Source organism: Pseudophryne corroboree, chromosome 4, assembly GCF_028390025.1.
Source record: "Pseudophryne corroboree isolate aPseCor3 chromosome 4, aPseCor3.hap2, whole genome shotgun sequence".
Classification (NCBI taxonomy): Eukaryota; Metazoa; Chordata; class Amphibia; order Anura; family Myobatrachidae; genus Pseudophryne; species Pseudophryne corroboree.
In genome coordinates, this window is record NC_086447.1 from 733079677 (window position 1) to 733100722 (window position 21046).

The window sequence follows — 21046 nt, forward strand, 5'->3', positions numbered from 1 at the left end:
CCAAATTTCCAGTAGTTTAAACCTCTGCACCTTGGCATAATGCCCACATGAACCCTTTGGCTCATATATTGTGTGTAAATCTGGCTCTGGTGCTAGCCAGTGCCTCCTCAGCCATTTATCTCACCGCACGTCCCTGGCGTAGCGTCTATTCACCGCTGCTCTGTTAGGCAGACCAGTGACTGACAGGAGCCTCTCACTGTGGGTGGGACAGTTGGGAGGTATGCAGTAGGGGTGCTAAGTAATGGCAGGTTACTGATATGGTGGCACAGTAAGCCCATTCTGCATGAACAAAGCCTTCTCAATCAAGCTTATTTAAAAATATAAGACCATCCATTTTAACATATATAAAAGTGCCTTTTTAGTCTGGAGGATTTAGGGGTATAGGGCCTAATTCAGGGTTGATCGCAAAAGCAAAATCTTTCTCTAATGGGCAAAACCATGTGCAGTGCAGGTGGGGCAGATATAACATGTGCAGAGAGAGTTAGATTTGGGTGGGGTGTGTTCAAACTGAAATCTAAATTGCAGTGTAAAAATAAAGCAGCTAGTATTTACCCTGCACAGTAACAAAATAACCCACCCGAATCTAACTCTCTCTGCACGTTATATTTGCCCCACCTGCAGTGCACATGGTTTTGCCCATTAGAGAAAGTTTTCTCCTGCAGAGTCCACAGGTTATCCACAGGATAACGTTGGGATATGATGACGCAACAGTGGATTTGCATCAAACGGTCAAAGCTTTCGGCCTCCCAGCATGCAACAGGCCCATCCATATATCCCTGCCTCCTGGCTCAGGCAGATCAGATCAGGAGCCGGACCATGGTCAAAAGGGCTGCTGTTTTTTAGCAGCCATAAGTTTTTTTACTTTATTTTTATAGTCTTACCATTTTTCTGAGTGATCTTTCTAAAAAGCGTCTGATACGTACCTTAGAAAGAGTCGCTCCAGCAACTCCCCGCCGGGTCGCAACAACGCTCACCCACAAGTACAGTGCTGTTTCGGCGGGCATCTGTGTTGGATGTATTAGCAAATCCAGCAGACGTTACAAGGCTGTGGCCGGAGCATGGGGAGAAGGCTTACCTTCTCCCCATGCTCCGGCCACAGCCTTGTAATGTCTGCTAGATTTGCTAGTTTTAGTTTTAGTGGATTTGCATCAGTTCCACTTAGAGGGAGAACATGGACACAGCTGCACTGTTTTGGGAGGAGACTACCAAACAGTCGCTGACGTGGCTGCAACCTAGAGTGCACTAGCGCCAGGCCTTAGGGATCATAGGCTCCAGGGGTAGTATGAGGCTGCGATGTCTAGGGTTGACGTCAGCAGTGGGGAGTCAGACGCTCTCCTGGTCGCCCCTCCCTCAGTTCATGACCAGTTTCCTCCGAGTCTCCCGTCATGAACTGTTTTCTCCCTTCTGTCTGAGATGCTGTCTATCTGAAAGGACCCAGTCGCAGCATAGGTGGCTGTGTGACTGGGGCGTCAGTGTTCATTTGGGCGTCTGTGTTCACTGTAGGTTCACGGGGCGAGTGTGTACACTATTAGCATCTGGATCCACTCAGCGTTCGCAACGTATTGATTGGTCCTGGAAGCGGAGTGAGTCTCCCTGTATCCCACTCTAATCAGTGTGATTGCTGACTTTATTATAATTCTGTCAGTCTTTTCTGTCTATTCTGATCTTCAATGCTGGTGCAAAGCAGGGTAGGGTCGGATTGTATGTCACTTTAACAAAATATAAAGTGATTGCAGTCATAAATTGTGTAGTACACTGTACAAGTGTGTGATTATTTATCATGTCTAGGAGCGGCAAGGGTGAGGAAAATACACTCACTGCAGCACCAACACTCATATGTATCATGTTTGTCTTGCAAGGCTGGGTTAACCTCTCATGATCTGGTTCAGAATGGTTTGTGTATAAATTGTTTTAGCTTTCACCAAAGTATCTTGAAAAATACAAGGCAGACACAGGTGCAAGTTGATCCCCCATGGACTACGTTTGCACAGACATTATCCAGTATAGCTGAGCGGATAATTCCAACGTCAGTACCAGGGATAGGTTACACTATTAACCTTTACATGCAGCACTCCACCTGGGGTTTATCTCTTCCAGCAGGGGAAGCAGCAGTCTCTCAACAAAAACAGGCTGAAAAGCCAGTGGTACGTAAATCACAGACATGAGACATTTTCACTGTCTACACATGTTTCAGATGAGGATTCGTCGGAGGATGAAGACTCATTACACTCTGCTTTGGCATACGAAGTTGAGGAGGACGGTCTCAGCTTCGTTAAGATATCTGAGTTAATTATTGCAATGAAAGCTATTCTATCCTTAGAAGAATCAGCAAAGCATCTGTTAAAATCCTAGGCACCTGTGTTGAAATGTCCCAAAACAGTTAGGACTGAGTTTCCTAGGTCAGAACAGCTGACGGAGATTATAGAAGAGGCTTGGGCTACGCCCAGTAAGAAATTTAGAATTCCAAGGAAATGGAATTGAAATTTATCCTCCTCCGGCTGCGGACTGTTTAAAGAGGGAGGTGGCCCCCAAAGTAGATATGCATGTAATTCGATGAGTGCTGAAATATACATTAAATGATGTCACAGAGAGGAGAGTTGATGGTTTTCTAAAAACCATTTTTTCCTTGTCTGGTATGCCTGGATGGCAAAAGCAGTAACTGCCTGGGCTGATGCATTGGAAGGGGATCTTTCAATGGCATCTAGAGAGCAAACATCCCATGTTGCACATATCAAACAAGCTGCAATGTTTTCAGAAGAAGCGGCCTTGGATATGGGTACAATTGCCTCTCGGGCATCAGCTTCAGCAGTAGCCGTTGGCTACGTACATGGAAAGCTGATTCAGAATCCAAAAAGGTTTTGGAGTCTTTACCTTTTACTGGAGATATTCTTTTTTGTAAAGAATGAACCAGTATTTTGGAGTCAGAAGCAGACTCCAAGAAAGTAAAGTGTCCTTTCACATACAAATTCAAGCCTACATTTCCAGCTTTTCGGCCATTTCGAGCTCAAGGAAAATCAAAGGGAAAAGGTGAGGGAAAACAGTCCCAATACAACAAGTCTGGTAAGACTAAAAGCATTGGGCTACCAGAGAACCAGCTTCTAAAACAGAAGATAAGCCATCAGCCTGATGGTGCGGGCCTCCACCTGGGAGATCCCAGGGTGGGAGGCTGACTTCTTCAATTTGCACAGATCTGGCAGCAGTCTACCACATATGCCTGGGTGCAAGAAGCGGTATCTCTCGGTTATGCAGTTGCTTTCAAGAAACACCCTCCTCAAAGGTTTTTTTGAACCAGCCCGTCTTTAATAGAGACGAAGGCCAGGGTTTTGCAAGAGGCAGTTCAGAAATTGCTTCAGTCAGGAGTAATCATTCCAGTTCCTCCTGCACAATGAGGACAGGGTTTTTACTCCAACCTGTTTCTAGTCCAGAAGCCAAATGGGTCATTCCCATTTGGCTTCTGGACTAGAAGCCAAATGGGTCATTCCCATACTCAATCTCAAAGTGCTGAACAAGTACATTTGGGTGCCTATATGGAGACTTTACGTTCCATCATTTTGGCCATGGAGCCAGGGGATTTTATGGTATCCCTGGATATCCAGGATGCTTACCTACATGTTCCTATAGTCCTGTCCCATCAGCGCTATCTCCGGTTTGCTATCCTCCAACAGCATTTTTAGTACTAGGCCCTGCCATTCGGATTGGCCACAGCCCCCAGAGTATTTACCAAAATTATGGTGGTAATGGCAGCTTATCTCTGCCAGCGGGGTATAAGAATTTTTCCATACCTCAACAATCTTTTAATCCTGGCACAGTCTCAGGAATTGCTTCTGTGTCATCTGCAACAGATAATAGCATGTCTGCAGCAGCACGGTTGGCTCATAAATTGGGCAAAATTGTCTCTGGTTTCATCACAGCATATGGCTCACTTGGGGACTGTATTGGATTCGAGCCTTCAGAGAGTAATTCTACCTCTGAACAAAATATCCAAAGTTCAGTCAAGGATTCAGGAGCTGCTACACAGTTGAAAGGTATCCATTCATGCAGCAATGCATGTGATGGCATTGATGGTGTCAACATTTGTCATGGTAGAGTATACTCAATTCCATTCGAGGCCTCTGCAACATCTGATCATTACCAAATGGAATGATTTTCATCAGACAATAAAAACTCAGACTATGGTCTTTACTCTGGATGTAAGGAGGTCATTAGCCTGGTGGTTACAGACATCCCATCTGGACAAAGTGAGACTCTTTTGGATATCAGATTGGGAAATTCTGACAACGGATGACAGCCTTCATGGCTGAGGAGCGGTGTCAGGAAGGCTTTGTTTCCAGGGGCAGTGGACCAAGGAAGAAAGTTGCCTGACAATCAAAATATTGGAACTCCTGGCCATATACATGGCGCTGATTCAGGTAAAGGACAACCTTCAGGGGAAACCAGTTCAGATCCGCTCGGACAATGCAACATCAGTAGCGTACCTCAACCATCAAGGAGGAACTTGCAGCCAGAAAGCAATGAAGGAGGTAAGTCACACATTAAAGTGGGCAGAAATTCATCATCCAGCCTTGTCCGCAGTTCTGGGAGTGCTAAGCTGGGAAGTGGATTTTCTCAGTCGACATGCCATTTATGCAAATGAATGGGCTCTATACCTGGAGGTCTTCCAATCCCTGGTCGACAGATGGGGGTTGCCAGAGATAGATCTCATGGCGTCCCATCAGAACAACAAAGTACCCGCATACGGGTCAAGAACAAAGGATCCCAAAGCGATCTTTGTGGATGCCCTGTCGGTGAGATGGGACTTTCATCTGGCCTATGTGTTTCCACCAATCGCCTTATGACCCAGGGTGGTGAGAAAGGTAAAACAAGGAAGGGGTGCCGTAATACTAATAGCTCCGGCTTGGCCCAGAAGACATTGGTACATAGATCTGCAGAGGATGCCGATGGATATTCCATTCCTACTCCCTCAATGTCCAAATCTACTGACTCAAGGTCCTTGTTATCACAGACACCTGGATCAACTGTCTTTGATGACGTGGCTCTTGAGACCTCTATCCTGAAGTCAAGAGGATTCTCACAACAGGTAATTCAAACAATGCTCAGAGCAAGAAAACCTTCCTCAGCTTGCATTTATCATCGAATATGGCAAGCTTATATTCAATGGTGCAGTGAACGGGAATTTGACACTAGGTCTTTCAGAGTTTCCAGGGTCTTAGCATTCCTTCAGGCAGGACTAGATAAAGGTTTAAAGGTGGCTTCCTTGAGAGTGCAAGTGTCAACATTGACTGTATGGTTCCAACTTACAGGATGTGCGCACTTTTTTCCAGGGAATGCTGTGCATTCAACCTCCTTTTGTTCCTCCTACAGTGACTTAGGATTTAAGTTTAGTCCTAAAGGCCCTTCAAGTTGCCCCATTTGTACCACTTAAAAGAGTGGATCTTAAATGGTTGACAGCTAAAGTTCTCTTTCTACTGGCCATGGCTTCAGCTAGAAGAGTTTCATTATCATGTCATTCCCCATTTATGATTTTTTTTTATCCAGATAAAGCAGTTCTCAGAACCAAATCTGGGTATCTTCCGAAGGTGGTGTCTAAATTCCACCTTAATGAAGAAATTGTAGTCCCGGCTTTCCAGGTACCAGGCCTTTCTGCGGGAGATGCATCGCTGGACATGGTCCGTGCATTAAGGATCTATGTGGATCACACCAGTGCCATCAGGAAGACAGATTCTCTCTTCATTCTCTATGGATTTCACAAGAGAGGATGGCCTGCTGATAAGCAGACAGTGGCAAGATGGCTTTGGATGACGATTTCACAAGCATATTCTCAGGCTGATCTCCCTGTTCCCGCTAATGTCTCTGCCCACTCTACTCGTAAGGTAGGTCCATCATGGGCAGCACAACGTGGTGCTTCAGCAGAACAGATATGTAAGGCAGCCACATGGTCTTCCATTAACATATTCATTAGACATTATGCCATTGATACCTTTGCCTCTCAGGATGCTGAATTCGGGCAAAGGATTCTCCTGTCTAATCAGGAGCGTCACCACCACTAAATTGTCATGGGACATCCCAATGTTATCCTGTGGATAACCTGTGGACTCTGCAGGAGAAATATACGTTATGGTAAGAACTTACCGTTGATAATGGTATTTCTCCTAAGTCCACAGGATCCACAGGGATCCCACCCTGACGCATCGGATTTGAGGATCCTTTTACTCACTAACCTCTTCCTTCTTGTACGGAAGGGTATGCATGTGTGTTCTTCTCGCCTGATTAGGGCTCTCTATGATGCTCCTGCCCTGAGCTTTGGAAAAACAACTGATTTGCCTGAGCCAGGAGAGAGTAATATAAATGGACAGGCCCGTTGCATGCTGGGAGGCCGAAAGCTTTGACCGGTTGGTGCAAATCCGCTGTCGCGTCATCATATCCCAATGTTATCCTGTGGACTTGCTTTAGCGATCAACCCTGAATTAGGCCCATAATTACTAAATATTGTTTCTTTGTGCGACTTTGGATGATGAATTTAAAAGGGGAATAATAATTTATGTAAAACAAGTATTAGTGAATTTACCCCTTAGTCTTCCCGTAGCACTTTAACCACTTAACTGACAATTTTCTTCTGATGAGAAATTGTCATTTTAAAAAAAATATGTAATATATTTTTATATTTGTAATTTTTTTATATGCTTAGGTGATGTCTCGCACCACCCTGTGTCCATTAACTCCCATTAAAAAATTACTTGCCATTTCTTCTTCTTTTTTTTTGCACGCCCCTTCGCCTCCTCCTGTGGCCAGTGTATTTTATTTTTATTATTTGAAACCCACCCCTTCCCCCAAGTGTCATATTACTATTTTATCCCCCCACCACCACAATAAGTATTACTCCCCCAAAATATGCAGAGTGCAGCGGAGCGTGTTCCCAGAGGCTGCTGCTCTCTGCAGCCCCCAGGTACATACAGGGGGAGCAGCGCTGACATCCTGGCGGACGATGCTCTCTGCAGCCGCCAGGCGAGAGGGGGTGATGCCGGGCTTCTCGATCACTGTTGCCACAGTGAGCGGGACACACTAGAGGAGGAGCCATAGCGGCACAGGGGCAGGGAAGTCCCACTTACATTGGCGGCTGTGGGAAGAATCTTTTCCAACAGCAGCCCAGTGGGCATTTCTGACTGGTCGCATCAGATGCGACTATGTCAGGGAAAGCCCAGCCTGGTGTGGTCGCATCTGATGCGACCATGCCAGTTTAGTGGTTAATAAAGCTTGCAGTGTGTTAGATTTACCTGCATTGAGAACTGGTAACTTGGGTATGTTCTGGTGGAGACCAGGACTGGCATGGAACAATAAAGCTTAGTGAGGCTCCCAAGATGCAATGGGTTCTTCTGCCTTCATACCCCCACCCCCGTGCTCAGGCACATCAGTTTTTTTGTGTTAACATGGAGCTTGTCACACTGAACAAGGGCTGCATCCCAAGTTAAAATTTTTATTCTTAAATTTTTTTCATTTTTAACTGTTTTACTTAGCATTCAGTGTCTTGCGGTCCAACAGGAAGCCAGCGCTGATGCTCCAACACCCCCACTGGGCCGCGACGCCACAAATGGGTGCGTGATTTCAGCGAACTCTGACGCACTCCACTTCAATGGGTTGCCTTATGGTCACTAGTTGCCTTCGAGGGGACTCGTGGCCAGCGGCAGAAAGGACAGGGGACGTTCGTGGGGACCTGTCCCATTTTGGCACCTATGCGAGGTAGTGGGCCAGTAGGGCCATGAGACTGCAGGCAGAGTGTGAGGGGGTAGAGGGGGGGGAGGGTGCAGCATACTAAAGGAGCAGCAGGAAGGAGGGGGAGACAGTACTCACTAGGAAAGGTTGCTTGCACGGGCTCCCTCCTTCCTGCTCTGCTCCTATAGTGTTCATCGCCAGGTACAGTAGCAGCAGCGACACCAGTCAGCAGCATGATGCAGCCCCAGCAGCAGTGCAGGCCAGGGCAGGAGTGGCCAGATCGGAGAAGGGCTCTCTCAGCTAGGTTCAGGGAGGGAGAGGAGGCTCACTCCATGCTGCGTCAGTTGACAGCACAGGAGGGGGACAAGCAGCAGCTGAACAAAAGGAAGGCAGCAAGGGCTCCTCCTGGTGGTCGAAGGGCTACAAAGAGGAGGCAGGCTGGCCAAGTAATGAAAGCTACAGGAATGGGCAACAAGGGGCAGCAGACACAGCGACTAGTGTTGCAAGCGGAGAGGTAGTACCCTGAAGGGGTGAGTGTGCAGCAGGACACCTATGGGGGCATGGTCCCCGGAGGGAACTGAGTCGGACTGGCCAGATTCGGACGGGAGGAGCAGACTGTTGTAAGGCACCAGAAGGACAATGACCTGCCCCCTGCTGCAGGGATTAGCACATTTACAAATCATTTACTCTGACATGTGGGGGAGCGCCCAGCACAGGGCTAGTCTGCCCGCATGTCAGGCCCTATTCCCCTCCCCCGCACAGGTAGCGAGTAGCTCCCTGCCAGTGCAGCTCCTGCGCTCTGGCAGGGAGCTACCCACTGCTTCCTGGGTTGCAGCGGCTGCGTGTGATGTCACGCATCCGCTGCGGCCCGCCCCTTCAATGGTCCGGACATGACTCCACTGTCCGGACCCGCCCCGCCAACGGTGTTCTAATGTCATTGGCACGTCCCCTCCTGCCCCATGGCTGCACTCAACAAAGTATTTCAGACTGTGATCGCTTCCGCTGCAGCGATCCAGTCTGAATTACCCCCTGGGATAGAGGGAGCGCTGCAGCCAGATGGGGCGCTGGGAGGCCTAGCACGCAGAGAGGGGACAAGTTCAGGTGCTTCGCATTTAACGATGTACAATGCACCCAGGGCCGGCGCCACCATTAGGCAGCTTTAGGCTGCTGCCTATGGGCGCTGGCCACTGGAGGGCGGTATGCTCCACTTAAATATATTTTACTAAACAAATTCTATTTTTCTATGTAAGCCCGGGGGGCGGCCGCGGCGAGTGTCTTGCCTGCCATAGCCGTCACTCACCTCACCAACGGCATGTCTCTAACAGAAATAGACGGAGCTGCGGGTATGAGAGAGCAAGTCAGTAGACGGGCGTCACACAGGCATCCTAACAGGCATCCTAGGCGTCAGCGCTATGCCGTGCGCTTGTTTACAAGTGAGTGACTCACCCTGTGTGGCGCCCGTCTCCTGACCTGCTCTCTCATACCCCCAGCTCCGTCTATTTCTGTTAGAGAGGAAGAGCTGGGACAGGGCTGTCGGCATTATGCGGAGGAGCACCATTAGTAAGGACTGCAGCCCTTTTATCCCCGCCTCCGCCCTAGACTGCACAGAACTTCAAGTTCTCCCCTCTGGCTACCATCGACGATCCCTCCCCACAACATTATCATCATTACTACCGCCGGAAGCCCCAAGATGAGGATAGAATGGGCAGAGGGGTGTCTTCTGCATCCGAAAGGCGAGAATGCACCGCTGTGGCACCAGGTTAGAACTCTGCTCCTGCACCCCCCAGTGATGTGCATGAGTTGTTACCATTACTGCCGCTGGACACATCCACTAGGGCTCACCTAGTTAGAGTTTCCGTAGGACTAGGATCAAGCTCAGCACACTGCCATAGAGAATCATACAGTATCAGTGTCTCTAATATGTTGCTCACTATGTCCACCCACTACACTCCCCCCTTTTCTCCTTCCTCAGCTTCTTTACTGGCAGTGAGGTGACTTTTGTCAGGCACACATGACCCAGGAAAAATACTGTAGGCACAGCACAATAAGTTGTACAAGAATATCAATCACTGTGTCTGCTTCTCTCTATCCCCTCCCTGCCATCCCACATCTCCCTATCCCCTCCCTGCCATCCCACGTCTCCCTATCCCCTCCCTGCCATCCCACGTCTCCCTATCCCCTCCCAGCCATCCCACGTCTCCCTATCCCCTCCCTGCCATCCCACGTCTCCCTATCCCCTCCCTGCCATCCCACGTCTCCCTATCCCCTCCCTGCCATCCCACGTCTCCCTATCCCCTCCCTGCCGCCCGGTGTCTCCCTATCCCCTCCCTGCCATCCCACGTCTCCCTATCCCCTCCCTGCCATCCCACGTCTCCCTATCCCCTCCCTGCCATCCCACGTCTCCCTATCCACTCCCTGCCATCCCACGTCTCCCTATCCCCTCCCTGCCGCCCGGTGTCTCCCTATCCCCTCCCTGCCATCCCACGTCTCCCTATCCCCTCCCTGCCATCCCACGTCTCCCTATCCCCTCCCTGCCGCCCGGTGTCTCCCTATCCCCTCCCTGCCATCCCACGTCTCCCTATCCCCTCCCTGCCATCCCACTTCTCCCTATCCCCTCCCTGCCATCCCACGTCTCCCTATCCCCTCCCTGCCATCCCACGTCTCCCTATCCCCTCCCTGCCGCCCGGTATCTCCCTATCCCCTCCCTGCCATCCCACGTCTCCCTATCCCCTCCCTGCCATCCCACGTCTCCCTATCCCCTCCCTGCCATCCCACTTCTCCCTATCCACTCCCTGCCATCCCACGTCTCCCTATCCCCTCCCTGCCGCCCGGTGTCTCCCTATCCCCTCCCTGCCATCCCACGTCTCCCTATCCCCTCCCTGCCATCCCACGTCTCCCTATCCCCTCCCTGCCATCCCACGTCTCCCTATCCCCTCCCTGCCATCCCACATCTCCCTATCCCAAACCTGCCATCCCACATCTCCCTATCCCCTCCCTGCCATCCCACGTCTCCCTATCCCCTCCCTGCCATCCCACGTCTCCCTATCCCCTCCCTGCCATCCCACGTCTCCCTATCCCCTCCCTGCCGCCCGGTGTCTCCCTATCCCCTCCCTGCCATCCCACGTCTCCCTATCCCCTCCCTGCCATCCCACGTCTCCCTATCCCCTCCCTGCCATCCCACGTCTCCCTATCCCCTCCCTGCCATCCCACGTCTCCCTATCCCCTCCCTGCCGCCCGGTGTCTTTCTATCCCCTCCCTGCCATCCCACGTCTCCCTATCCCCTCCCTGCCGCCCGGTGTCTCCCTATCCCCTCCCTGCCATCCCACGTCTCCTTATCCCCTCCCTGCCGCCCGGTGTCTCCCTATCCCCTCCCTGCCATCCCACGTCTCCTTATCCCCTCCCTGTTGCCCGGTGTCTCCCTATCCCCTCCCTGCAGCCCCGCATCTCCCTATCCCCTCCCTGCAGCCCCGCGTTTCCCTATCATCCTGCGTCTCCCTATCCCCTCCCTGCAGCCCCGCATCTCCCTATCATCCTACGTCTCCCTATCCCTTCCCTGTAGCCCCGCGTCTCCCCCCCTCCCTGCCGCCCGGTGTCTCCCTATCCCCTCCCAGCAGCCCCGCATCTCCCTATCCCCTCCCTGCAGCCCCGCGTCTCCCTATCATCCTGTGTCTCCCTATCCCCTCCCTGCAGCCCCGCATCTCCCTATCATCCTACGTCTCCCTATCCCCTCCCTGCAGCCCCGCGTCTCCCTATCCCCTCCCTGCAGCCCCGCGTCACCCTATCATCCTGCGTCTCCCTATTCCTTCCCTGCCGCCCTTTCAAGATTCTGCTACGGGGACCCACAAAGTTCTACTTACAACCCTGGTGCCTATCTATAAAACTGTATAAAACAACAGACTGTGGTATTATACTATATATGGATTTGGGGCTGGATGCATTTTAACTTGTGTGTATTTAATATAATATTTGTCATAAGGGTTTTTTTTCTGTTATTTTGCTGCTTCAGGAGGATCATCATACTGTTAACACAGCCTCTAGATAACGTGATCACTCCACTGTGCAAGCAACAGGGGAAGGGGGGGTGGGGGGAGTAGAAATTTTGCCTAGGGTGCCGAGAAACCTTGCTCCGGCCCTGAATGCACCCATGCAGCATGCAAATTCAAGGATTGCTTTAAAAAGAAAGGAGCCCAGGCACAGAAAGCTCCCAGAGCATCTGTCCCTGACAAAAGCAACTAGCCCAGTGAGGCTAGTAGGGATACTGGAATAGCTGGTCAGGTATCCCAGGCATCCAGAGGCTCAGCTGCTGCTTGAGGGGTTCAGGGATGGGTTTAGGATCCCGGTAACATGCCCCCAGCAGCATACAATAAAAATTTGAAGTCGCTGGATGCGATGCCAGCACCCCCTATTCCTGATTTGGTGATTTTGCCACTAGGCCTGGTACCCAAGACAGCAGCCGGGAAGTTCAGGCTCATTCAACACCTGTCCTTCCCGGAAAGAGCGTCGGTAAATGACGCCCTGGACGAGGAGCAATGCTCCGTGCAATATCAGTCATTTGATCAGGCTTTAGGGATTGTCAGGAGGCAAGGGCAGGGGGTCCTGATGGCAAAACTGGACATCGAGTTGGCATTTAGGCTGTTGCCGTTGCATCCAGACAGTTTTAGGCTAATGGGTTTATGTTTCAAAGAGTAATTTTTCATTGATAAATGTCTGCCTATGGGTTGGGCGATCTCTTGCGCATTATTTGAGACCTTCAGTTACTTTTTCCTCTAGATGATTTTTTGCTGGTGGGGCCAGTCCAGTCTGGCAGGTGTGGTCAGCTGTTGTGGGAACTCAAAGTCATGTTGGACAAGTTCAGTGTCCCCATAGCAAAAGATAAAACCGAGGGCCCGACGGAAGTAATTACTTACCTACGCATATAAATTGACTCTCAGCTCATGGAGTGCAGGCTACCAGCAGAGACATTGGAGAGACTGGGTAGGGAGATCAGGACGTGCGGGGGGCATCAGGAAGGTCCCCCTCAAGCAGATGCAGTCACTGCTGGGATCACTCAATTTTGCTTGCCGGGTCATTCCCATGGGCCGGATTTTCAAACGGCACTTGGAGAGGGCGACGCAAGGGTACGAAGGAAACACCACTATGTCAGCATAAGCAGGGAGTTGAGGGAGGTCCTATGCATTTGGGAGACGTTTTTGCAGGAGTTTAACTGAGTTTACCTGTGGCCCAGCAAACCGTTGCCGAACCACGAACAGCAGCTCTACACAGATGCGGCAGGGGCGGTAGACTTTGGCACATACTGGCAGGGAGAATGGTGCACGGAGGCGTGGCCAGAAAGGTGGGCAGTCAAAGGCCTTACCAGGAACTTGGCAGCCCTGGAGCTTTTCCCAATTGTGGTGGCAGTGGTTATCTGGGGGCAGAAACTGGCCAACAGGCACATACAGTTCTGGTGTGATAACTTGGGCATAGTACAGGCCATCAATAGCCAAAGCGCATCATTGCCCCCAGTGAACAGGTTACCTAGGGAGCTGGTCTTGACTTGCCTGTGGCATAACGTGACATTTAGAGCCAAGCACGTCTCGGGGGTGCAAAATGTAATTGCTGACGCACTCTCCCGGCAGAAATGGGTGGCATTTAGGGCAGAGGCGGTGCTAGCAAGCAAAACAGGCCTGACTTGCCCATCTCATCTTTGGAAGATAGTGGAGCCGATCTAGGGGAGCTGGTGCTGAGATCCCTGGCACCAAGGACTACGAGGCGGCTTGGAGGAGGTGGAGGCGGTTCCAGGCAGAAGGAGCAAATGACTGGAATGGCACCAGGCATCAGCTATTGTCCTTTCTGAGTAAGCTAATGAGGGAAGGGACATCAAGGGCCACGGTGAGTGCCATGATGGCCGATATCTAATTTTTCTCAAAACTACAGGGAAGGAGCAATTACACTAAGGAATATTTAGTGCACACAATCTTGAGGGGGTGGGGCAGGTCAGATGACAGAGCCCCAGACCCCTGCGAGCCAGTCACCATCAACATGCTGAGGGCGTAGGTGGGAGTGGTACACCAGGTATGTAACAGCGAGCACAAGGCCAGCCTCTTTAGGACGGCATTTATTATGGCCTTCGCCGGGGCTTTCAGAGTTGGGGAACTCTTGGCGGAGTCATGCAGGTGCGCAGGCACAGGGTTGCTGAACGCGAACGTGGTGCTGAGTGAGGAGTTCGTCATCTGTAGAATACACAAGTCAAAAACCGACCTGGCTGGTAGGGGCCAGTGGTCCAGCTGAAGAAGCAGGCGGACCTATGGGTCTGTCCAGTGAGAGTGGTGCAGAGCTATGCGGGAGTCAGGCGACCAGGGAGAGTCAATTTCCTTGTGCACGAGGACACAGCTGCGTTAACGAAATATCAGTTCACTGCTGCCTTTGAAAGGTGTGTAGCTGCGCTGGGCTGCGAGTAAGTTAAGAACGCATCCCTTCCGGATAGGGGCAGCTACGTCAGCAGCTGTCAAAGGGGTGGTGGTGGAGGATATTAAGAGTAGAGATGTGCACTTGAAATTTTTCGGGTTTTGTGTTTTGGTTTTGGGTTCGGTTCCGCGGCCGTGTTTTGGGTTCGACCGCGTTTTGGCAAAACCTCACCAAATTTTTTTTGTCGGATTCGGGTGTGTTTTGGATTCGGGTGTTTTTTTTTAAAAACACTAAAAAACAGCTTAAATCATAGAATTTGGGGGTCATTTTGATCCCAAAGTATTATTAACCTCAAAAACCATAATTTCCACTCATTTTCAGTCTATTCTGAATACCTCACACCTCACAATATTATTTTTAGTCCTAAAATTTGCACCTAGGTCGCTGGATGACTAAGCTAAGCGACCCTAGTGGCCGACACAAACACCGTGCCCATCTAGGAGTGGCACTGCAGTGTCACGCAGGATGGCCCTTCCAAAAAACCCTCCCCAAACAGCACATGACGCAAAGAAAAAAAGAGGCGCAATGAGGTAGCTGTGTGAGTAAGATAAGCGACCCTAGTGGCCGACACAAACACCGGGCCCATCTAGGAGTGGCACTGCAGTGTCACGCAGGATGGCCCTTCCAAAAAACCCTCCCCAAACAGCACATGACGCAAAGAAAAAAAGAGGCGCAATGAGGTAGCTGTGTGAGTAAGATAAGCGACCCTAGTGGCCGACACAAACACCGGGCCCATCTAGGAGTGGCACTGCAGTGTCACGCAGGATGGCCCTTCCAAAAAACCCTCCCCAAACAGCACATGACGCAAAGAAAAAAAGAGGCGCAATGAGGTAGCTGTGTGAGTAAGATAAGCGACCCTAGTGGCCGACACAAACACCGTGCCCATCTAGGAGTGGCACTGCAGTGTCACGCAGGATGGCCCTTCCAAAAAACCCTCCCCAAACAGCACATGACGCAAAGAAAAAAAGAGGCGCAATGAGGTAGCTGTGTGAGTAAGATAAGCGACCCTAGTGGCCGACACAAACACCGTGCCCATCTAGGAGTGGCACTGCAGTGTCACGCAGGATGGCCCTTCCAAAAAACCCTCCCCAAACAGCACATGACGCAAAGAAAAAAGAGGCGCAATGAGGTAGCTGTGTGAGTAAGATAAGCGACCCTAGTGGCCGACAGAAACACCGTGCCCATCTAGGAGTGGCACTGCAGTGTCACGCAGGATGGCCCTTCCAAAAAACCCTCCCCAAACAGCACATGACGCAAAGAAAAAAAGAGGCGCAATGAGGTAGCTGTGTGAGTAAGATAAGCGACCCTAGTGGCCGACACAAACACCGTGCCCATCTAGGAGTGGCACTGCAGTGTCACGCAGGATGGCCCTTCCAAAAAACCCTCCCCAAACAGCACATGACGCAAAGAAAAAAAGAGGCGCAATGAGGTAGCTGTGTGAGTAAGATAAGCGACCCTAGTGGCCGACACAAACACCGTGCCCATCTAGGAGTGGCACTGCAGTGTCACGCAGGATGGCCCTTCCAAAAAACCCTCCCCAAACAGCACATGACGCAAAGAAAAAAGAGGCGCAATGAGGTAGCTGTGTGAGTAAGATAAGCGACCCTAGTGGCCGACACAAACACCGTGCCCATCTAGGAGTGGCACTGCAGTGTCACGCAGGATGGCCCTTCCAAAAAACCCTCCCCAAACAGCACATGACGCAAAGAAAAAAAGAGGCGCAATGAGGTAGCTGTGTGAGTAAGATAAGCGACCCTAGTGGCCGACACAAACACCGGGCCCATCTAGGAGTGGCACTGCAGTGTCACGCAGGATGGCCCTTCCAAAAAACATTCCACAAACAGCACATGACGCAAAGAAAAATTAAAGAAAAAAGAGGTGCAAGATGGAATTGTCCTTGGGCCCTCCCACCCACCCTTATGTTGTATAAACAGGACATGCACACTTTAACCAACCCATCATTTCAGTGACAGGGTCTGCCACACGACTGTGACTGAAATGACGGGTTGGTTTGGACCCCCACCAAAAAAGAAGCAATTAATCTCTCCTTGCACAAACTGGCTCTACAGAGGCAAGATGTCCACCTCATCATCATCCTCCGATATATCACTGTGTACATCCCCCTCCTCACAGATTATCAATTCGTCCCCACTGGAATCCACCATCTCAGCTCCCTGTGTACTTTGTGGAGGCAATTGCTGCTGGTCAATGTCTCCACGGAGGAATTGATTATAATTCATTTTAATGAACATCATCTTCTCCACATTTTCTGGATGTAACCTCGTACGCCGATTGCTGACAAGGTGAGCGGCGGCACTAAACACTCTTTCGGAGTACACACTTGTGGGAGGGCAACTTAGGTAGAATAAAGCCAGTTTGTGCAAGGGCCTCCAAATTGCCTCTTTTTCCTGCCAGTATAAGTACGGACTGTGTGACGTGCCTACTTGGATGCAGTCACTCATATAATCCTCCACCATTCTTTCAATGGTGAGAGAATCATATGCAGTGACAGTAGACGACATGTCCGTAATCGTTGTCAGGTCCTTCAGTCCGGACCAGATGTCAGCATCAGCAGTCGCTCCAGACTGCCCTGCATCACCGCCAGCGGGTGGGCTCGGAATTCTGAGCCTTTTCCTCGCACCCCCAGTTGCGGGAGAATGTGAAGGAGGAGATGTTGACAGGTCGCGTTCCGCTTGACTTGACAATTTTCTCACCAGCAGGTCTTTCAACCCCAGCAGACTTGTGTCTGCCGGAAAGAGAGATCCAAGGTAGGCTTTAAATCTAGGATCGAGCACGGTGGCCAAAATGTAGTGCTCTGATTTCAACAGATTGACCACCCGTGAATCCTTGTTAAGCGAATTAAGGGCTCCATCCACAAGTCCCACATGCCTAGCGGAATCGCTCCGTGTTAGCTCCTCCTTCAATGTCTCCAGCTTCTTCTGCAAAAGCCTGATGAGGGGAATGACCTGACTCAGGCTGGCAGTGTCTGAACTGACTTCACGTGTGGCAAGTTCAAAGGGCATCAGAACCTTGCACAACGTTGAAATCATTCTCCACTGCGCTTGAGACAGGTGCATTCCACCTCCTATATCGTGCTCAATTGTATAGGCTTGAATGGCCTTTTGCTGCTCCTCCAACCTCTGAAGCATATAGAGGGTTGAATTCCACCTCGTTACCACTTCTTGCTTCAGATGATGGCAGGGCAGGTTCAGTAGTTTTTGGTGGTGCTCCAGTCTTCTGTACGTGGTGCCTGTACGCCGAAAGTGTCCCGCAATTCTTCTGGCCACCGACAGCATCTCTTGCACGCCCCTGTCATTTTTTTAAAAATTCTGCACCACCAAATTCAAGGTATGTGCAAAACATGGGACGTGCTGGAATTTGCCCATATTTAATGCACACACAATATTGCTGGCGTTGTCCGATGCCACAAATCCACAGGAGAGTCCAATTGGGGTAAGCCATTCCGCGATGATCTTCCTCAGTTGCCGTAAGAGGTTTTCAGCTGTGTGCGTATTCTGGAAAGCGGTGATACAAAGCGTAGCCTGCCTAGGAAAGAGTTGGCGTTTGCGAGATGCTGCTACTGGTGCCGCCGCTGCTGTTCTTGCGGCGGGAGTCCATACATCTACCCAGTGGGCTGTCACAGTCATATAGTCCTGACCCTGCCCTGCTCCACTTGTCCACATGTCCGTGGTTAAGTGGACATTGGGTACAACTGCATTTTTTAGGACACTGGTGAGTCTTTTTCTGACGTCCGTGTACATTCTCGGTATCGCCTGCCTAGAGAAGTGGAACCTAGATGGTATTTGGTAACGGGGGCACACTGCCTCAATAAATTGTCTAGTTCCCTGTGAACTAACGGCGGATACCGGACGCACGTCTAACACCAACATAGTTGTCAAGGCCTCAGTTATCCGCTTTGCAGCAGGATGACTGCTGTGATATTTCATCTTCCTCGCAAAGGACTGTTGGACAGTCAATTGCTTACTGGAAGTAGTACAAGTGGGCTTACGACTTCCCCTCTGGGATGACCATCGACTCCCAGCAGCAACAACAGCAGCGCCAGCAGCAGTAGGCGTTACACGCAAGGATGCATCGGAGGAATCCCAGGCAGGAGAGGACTCGTCAGAATTGCCAGTGACATGGCCTGCAGGACTATTGGCATTCCTGGGGAAGGAGGAAATTGACACTGAGGGAGTTGGTGGGGTGGTTTGCGTGAGCTTGGTTACAAGAGGAAGGGATTTACTGGTCAGTGGACTGCTTCCGCTGTCGCCCAAAGTTTTTGAACTTGTCACTGACTTATTATGAATGCGCTGCAGGTGACGTATAAGGGAGGATGTTCCGAGGTGGATAACGTCCTTACCCCTACTTATTACAGCTTGACAAAGGCAACACACGGCTTGACACCTGTTGTCCGCTTTTCTGTTGAAATACCTCCACACTGAAGAGCTGATTTTTTTGGTATTTTCACCAGGCATGTCAACGGCCATATTCCTCCCACGGACAACAGGTGTCTCCCCGGGTGCCTGACTTAAACAAACCACCTCACCATCAGAATCCTCCTGGTCAATTTCCTCCCCAGCGCCAGCAACACCCATATCCTCCTCATCCTGGTGTACTTCAACACTGACATCTTCAATCTGACTATCAGGAACTGGACTGCGGGTGCTCCTTCCAGCACTTGCAGGGGGCGTGCAAATGGTGGAAGGCGCATGCTCTTCACGTCCAGTGTTGGGAAGGTCAGGCATCGCAACCGACACAATTGGACTCTCCTTGTGGATTTGGGATTTCGAAGAACGCACAGTTCTTTGCGGTGCTTTTGCCAGCTTGAGTCTTTTCAGTTTTCTAGCGAGAGGCTGAGTGCTTCCATCCTCATGTGAAGCTGAACCACTAGCCATGAACATAGGCCAGGGCCTCAGCCGTTCCTTGCCACTCCGTGTGGTAAATGGCATATTGGCATGTTTACGCTTCTCCTCCGACAATTTTATTTTAGGTTTTGGAGTCCTTTTTTTACTGATATTTGGTGTTTTGGATTTGACATGCTCTGTACTATGACATTGGACATCGGCCTTGGCAGACGACGTTGCTGGCATTTCATCGTCTCGGCCATGACTAGTGGCAGCAGCTTCAGCACGAGGTAGAGTGGATCTTGATCTTTCCCTAATTTTGGAACCTCAACATTTTTGTTCTTCATATTTTAATAGGCACAACTAAAAGGCACCTCAGGTAAACAATGGAGATGGATGGATACTAGTATACTTATGGATGGACTGCCGAGTGCCGACACAGAGGTAGCTACAGCCGTGGACTACCGTACTGTGTCTGCTGCTAATATAGACTGGATGATAATGAGATGAAATCAATATATATATATGTATGTATATATAATATCACTAGTACTGCAGCCGGACAGGTAGATAATATATTTATTAGGTAATGATGACTGATGACGGACCTGCTCGACACTGTCAGCTCAGCAGCACCGCAGACTGCTACAGTAAGCTACTATACTATACTAGTAGTATGTACAAAGAAGAAAGAAAAAAAAAAAAACACGGGTAGGTGGTATACAATTATGGATGGACTGCCGAGTGCCGACACAGAGGTAGCTACAGCCGTGGACTAACGTACTGTGTCTGCTGCTAATATAGACTGGATGATTGATAATGAGATGAAATCAATATATATATATGTATGTATATATAATATCACTAGTACTGCAGCCGGACAGGTAGATAATATATTTATTAGGTAATGATGACTGATGACGGACCTGCTGGACACTGTCAGCTCAGCAGCACCGCAGACTGCTACAGTAAGCTACTATACTATAGTAGTATGTACAAAGAAGAAAGAAAAGAAAAAAAACACGGGTAGGTGGTATACAATTATGGATGGACTGCCGAGTGCCGACACAGAGGTAGCTACAGCCGTGGACTAACGTACTGTGTCTGCTGCTAATATAGACTGGATGATTGATAATGAGATGAAATCAATATATATATATGTATGTATATATAATATCACTAGTACTGCAGCCGGACAGGTAGATAATATATTTATTAGGTAATGATGACTGATGACGGACCTGCTGGACACTGTCAGCTCAGCAGCACCGCAGACTGCTACAGTAAGCTACTATACTATAGTAGTATGTACAAAGAAGAAAGAAAAAGAAAAAACCACGGGTAGGTGGTATACAATTATGGATGGACTGCCGAGTGCCGACACAGAGGTAGCTACAGCCGTGGACTAACGTACTGTGTCTGCTGCTAATATAGACTGGATGATTGATAATGAGATGAAATCAATATATATATAAGTATGTATATATAATATCACTCGTACTGCAGCCGGACAGGTAGATAATATATTTATTAGGTAATGATGACTGATGACGGACCTGCTGGACACTGTCAGCTCAGCAGCACCGCAGACTGCTACAGTAAGCTACACTATAGTAGTATGTACAAAGAAGAAAGAAAAAAAAAAAACCACGGGTAGGTGGTATACAATTATGGATGGACTGCCGAGTGCCGACACAGAGGTAGCTACAGCCGTGGACTAACGTACTGTGTCTGCTGCTAATATAGAGTCTAGACTGGATGATAAATTATTGATAATGAGATGAAATCAATATAATATCACTAGTACTGCAGCCGGACAGGTACTATATATATTTATTATGTAATGACTGATGACGGACCTGCTGGACACTGTCAGGTCAGCACAGCACCGCAGACTGCTACAGTAAGCTACTATAGTAGTATGTATAAAGAAGAATGAAAGAAAAAAAAAACCACGGGTAGGTGGTATACAATATTATATATATATATATATATATATATATTATATACAATTATATATATATATATATATATATATATATATTAAACTG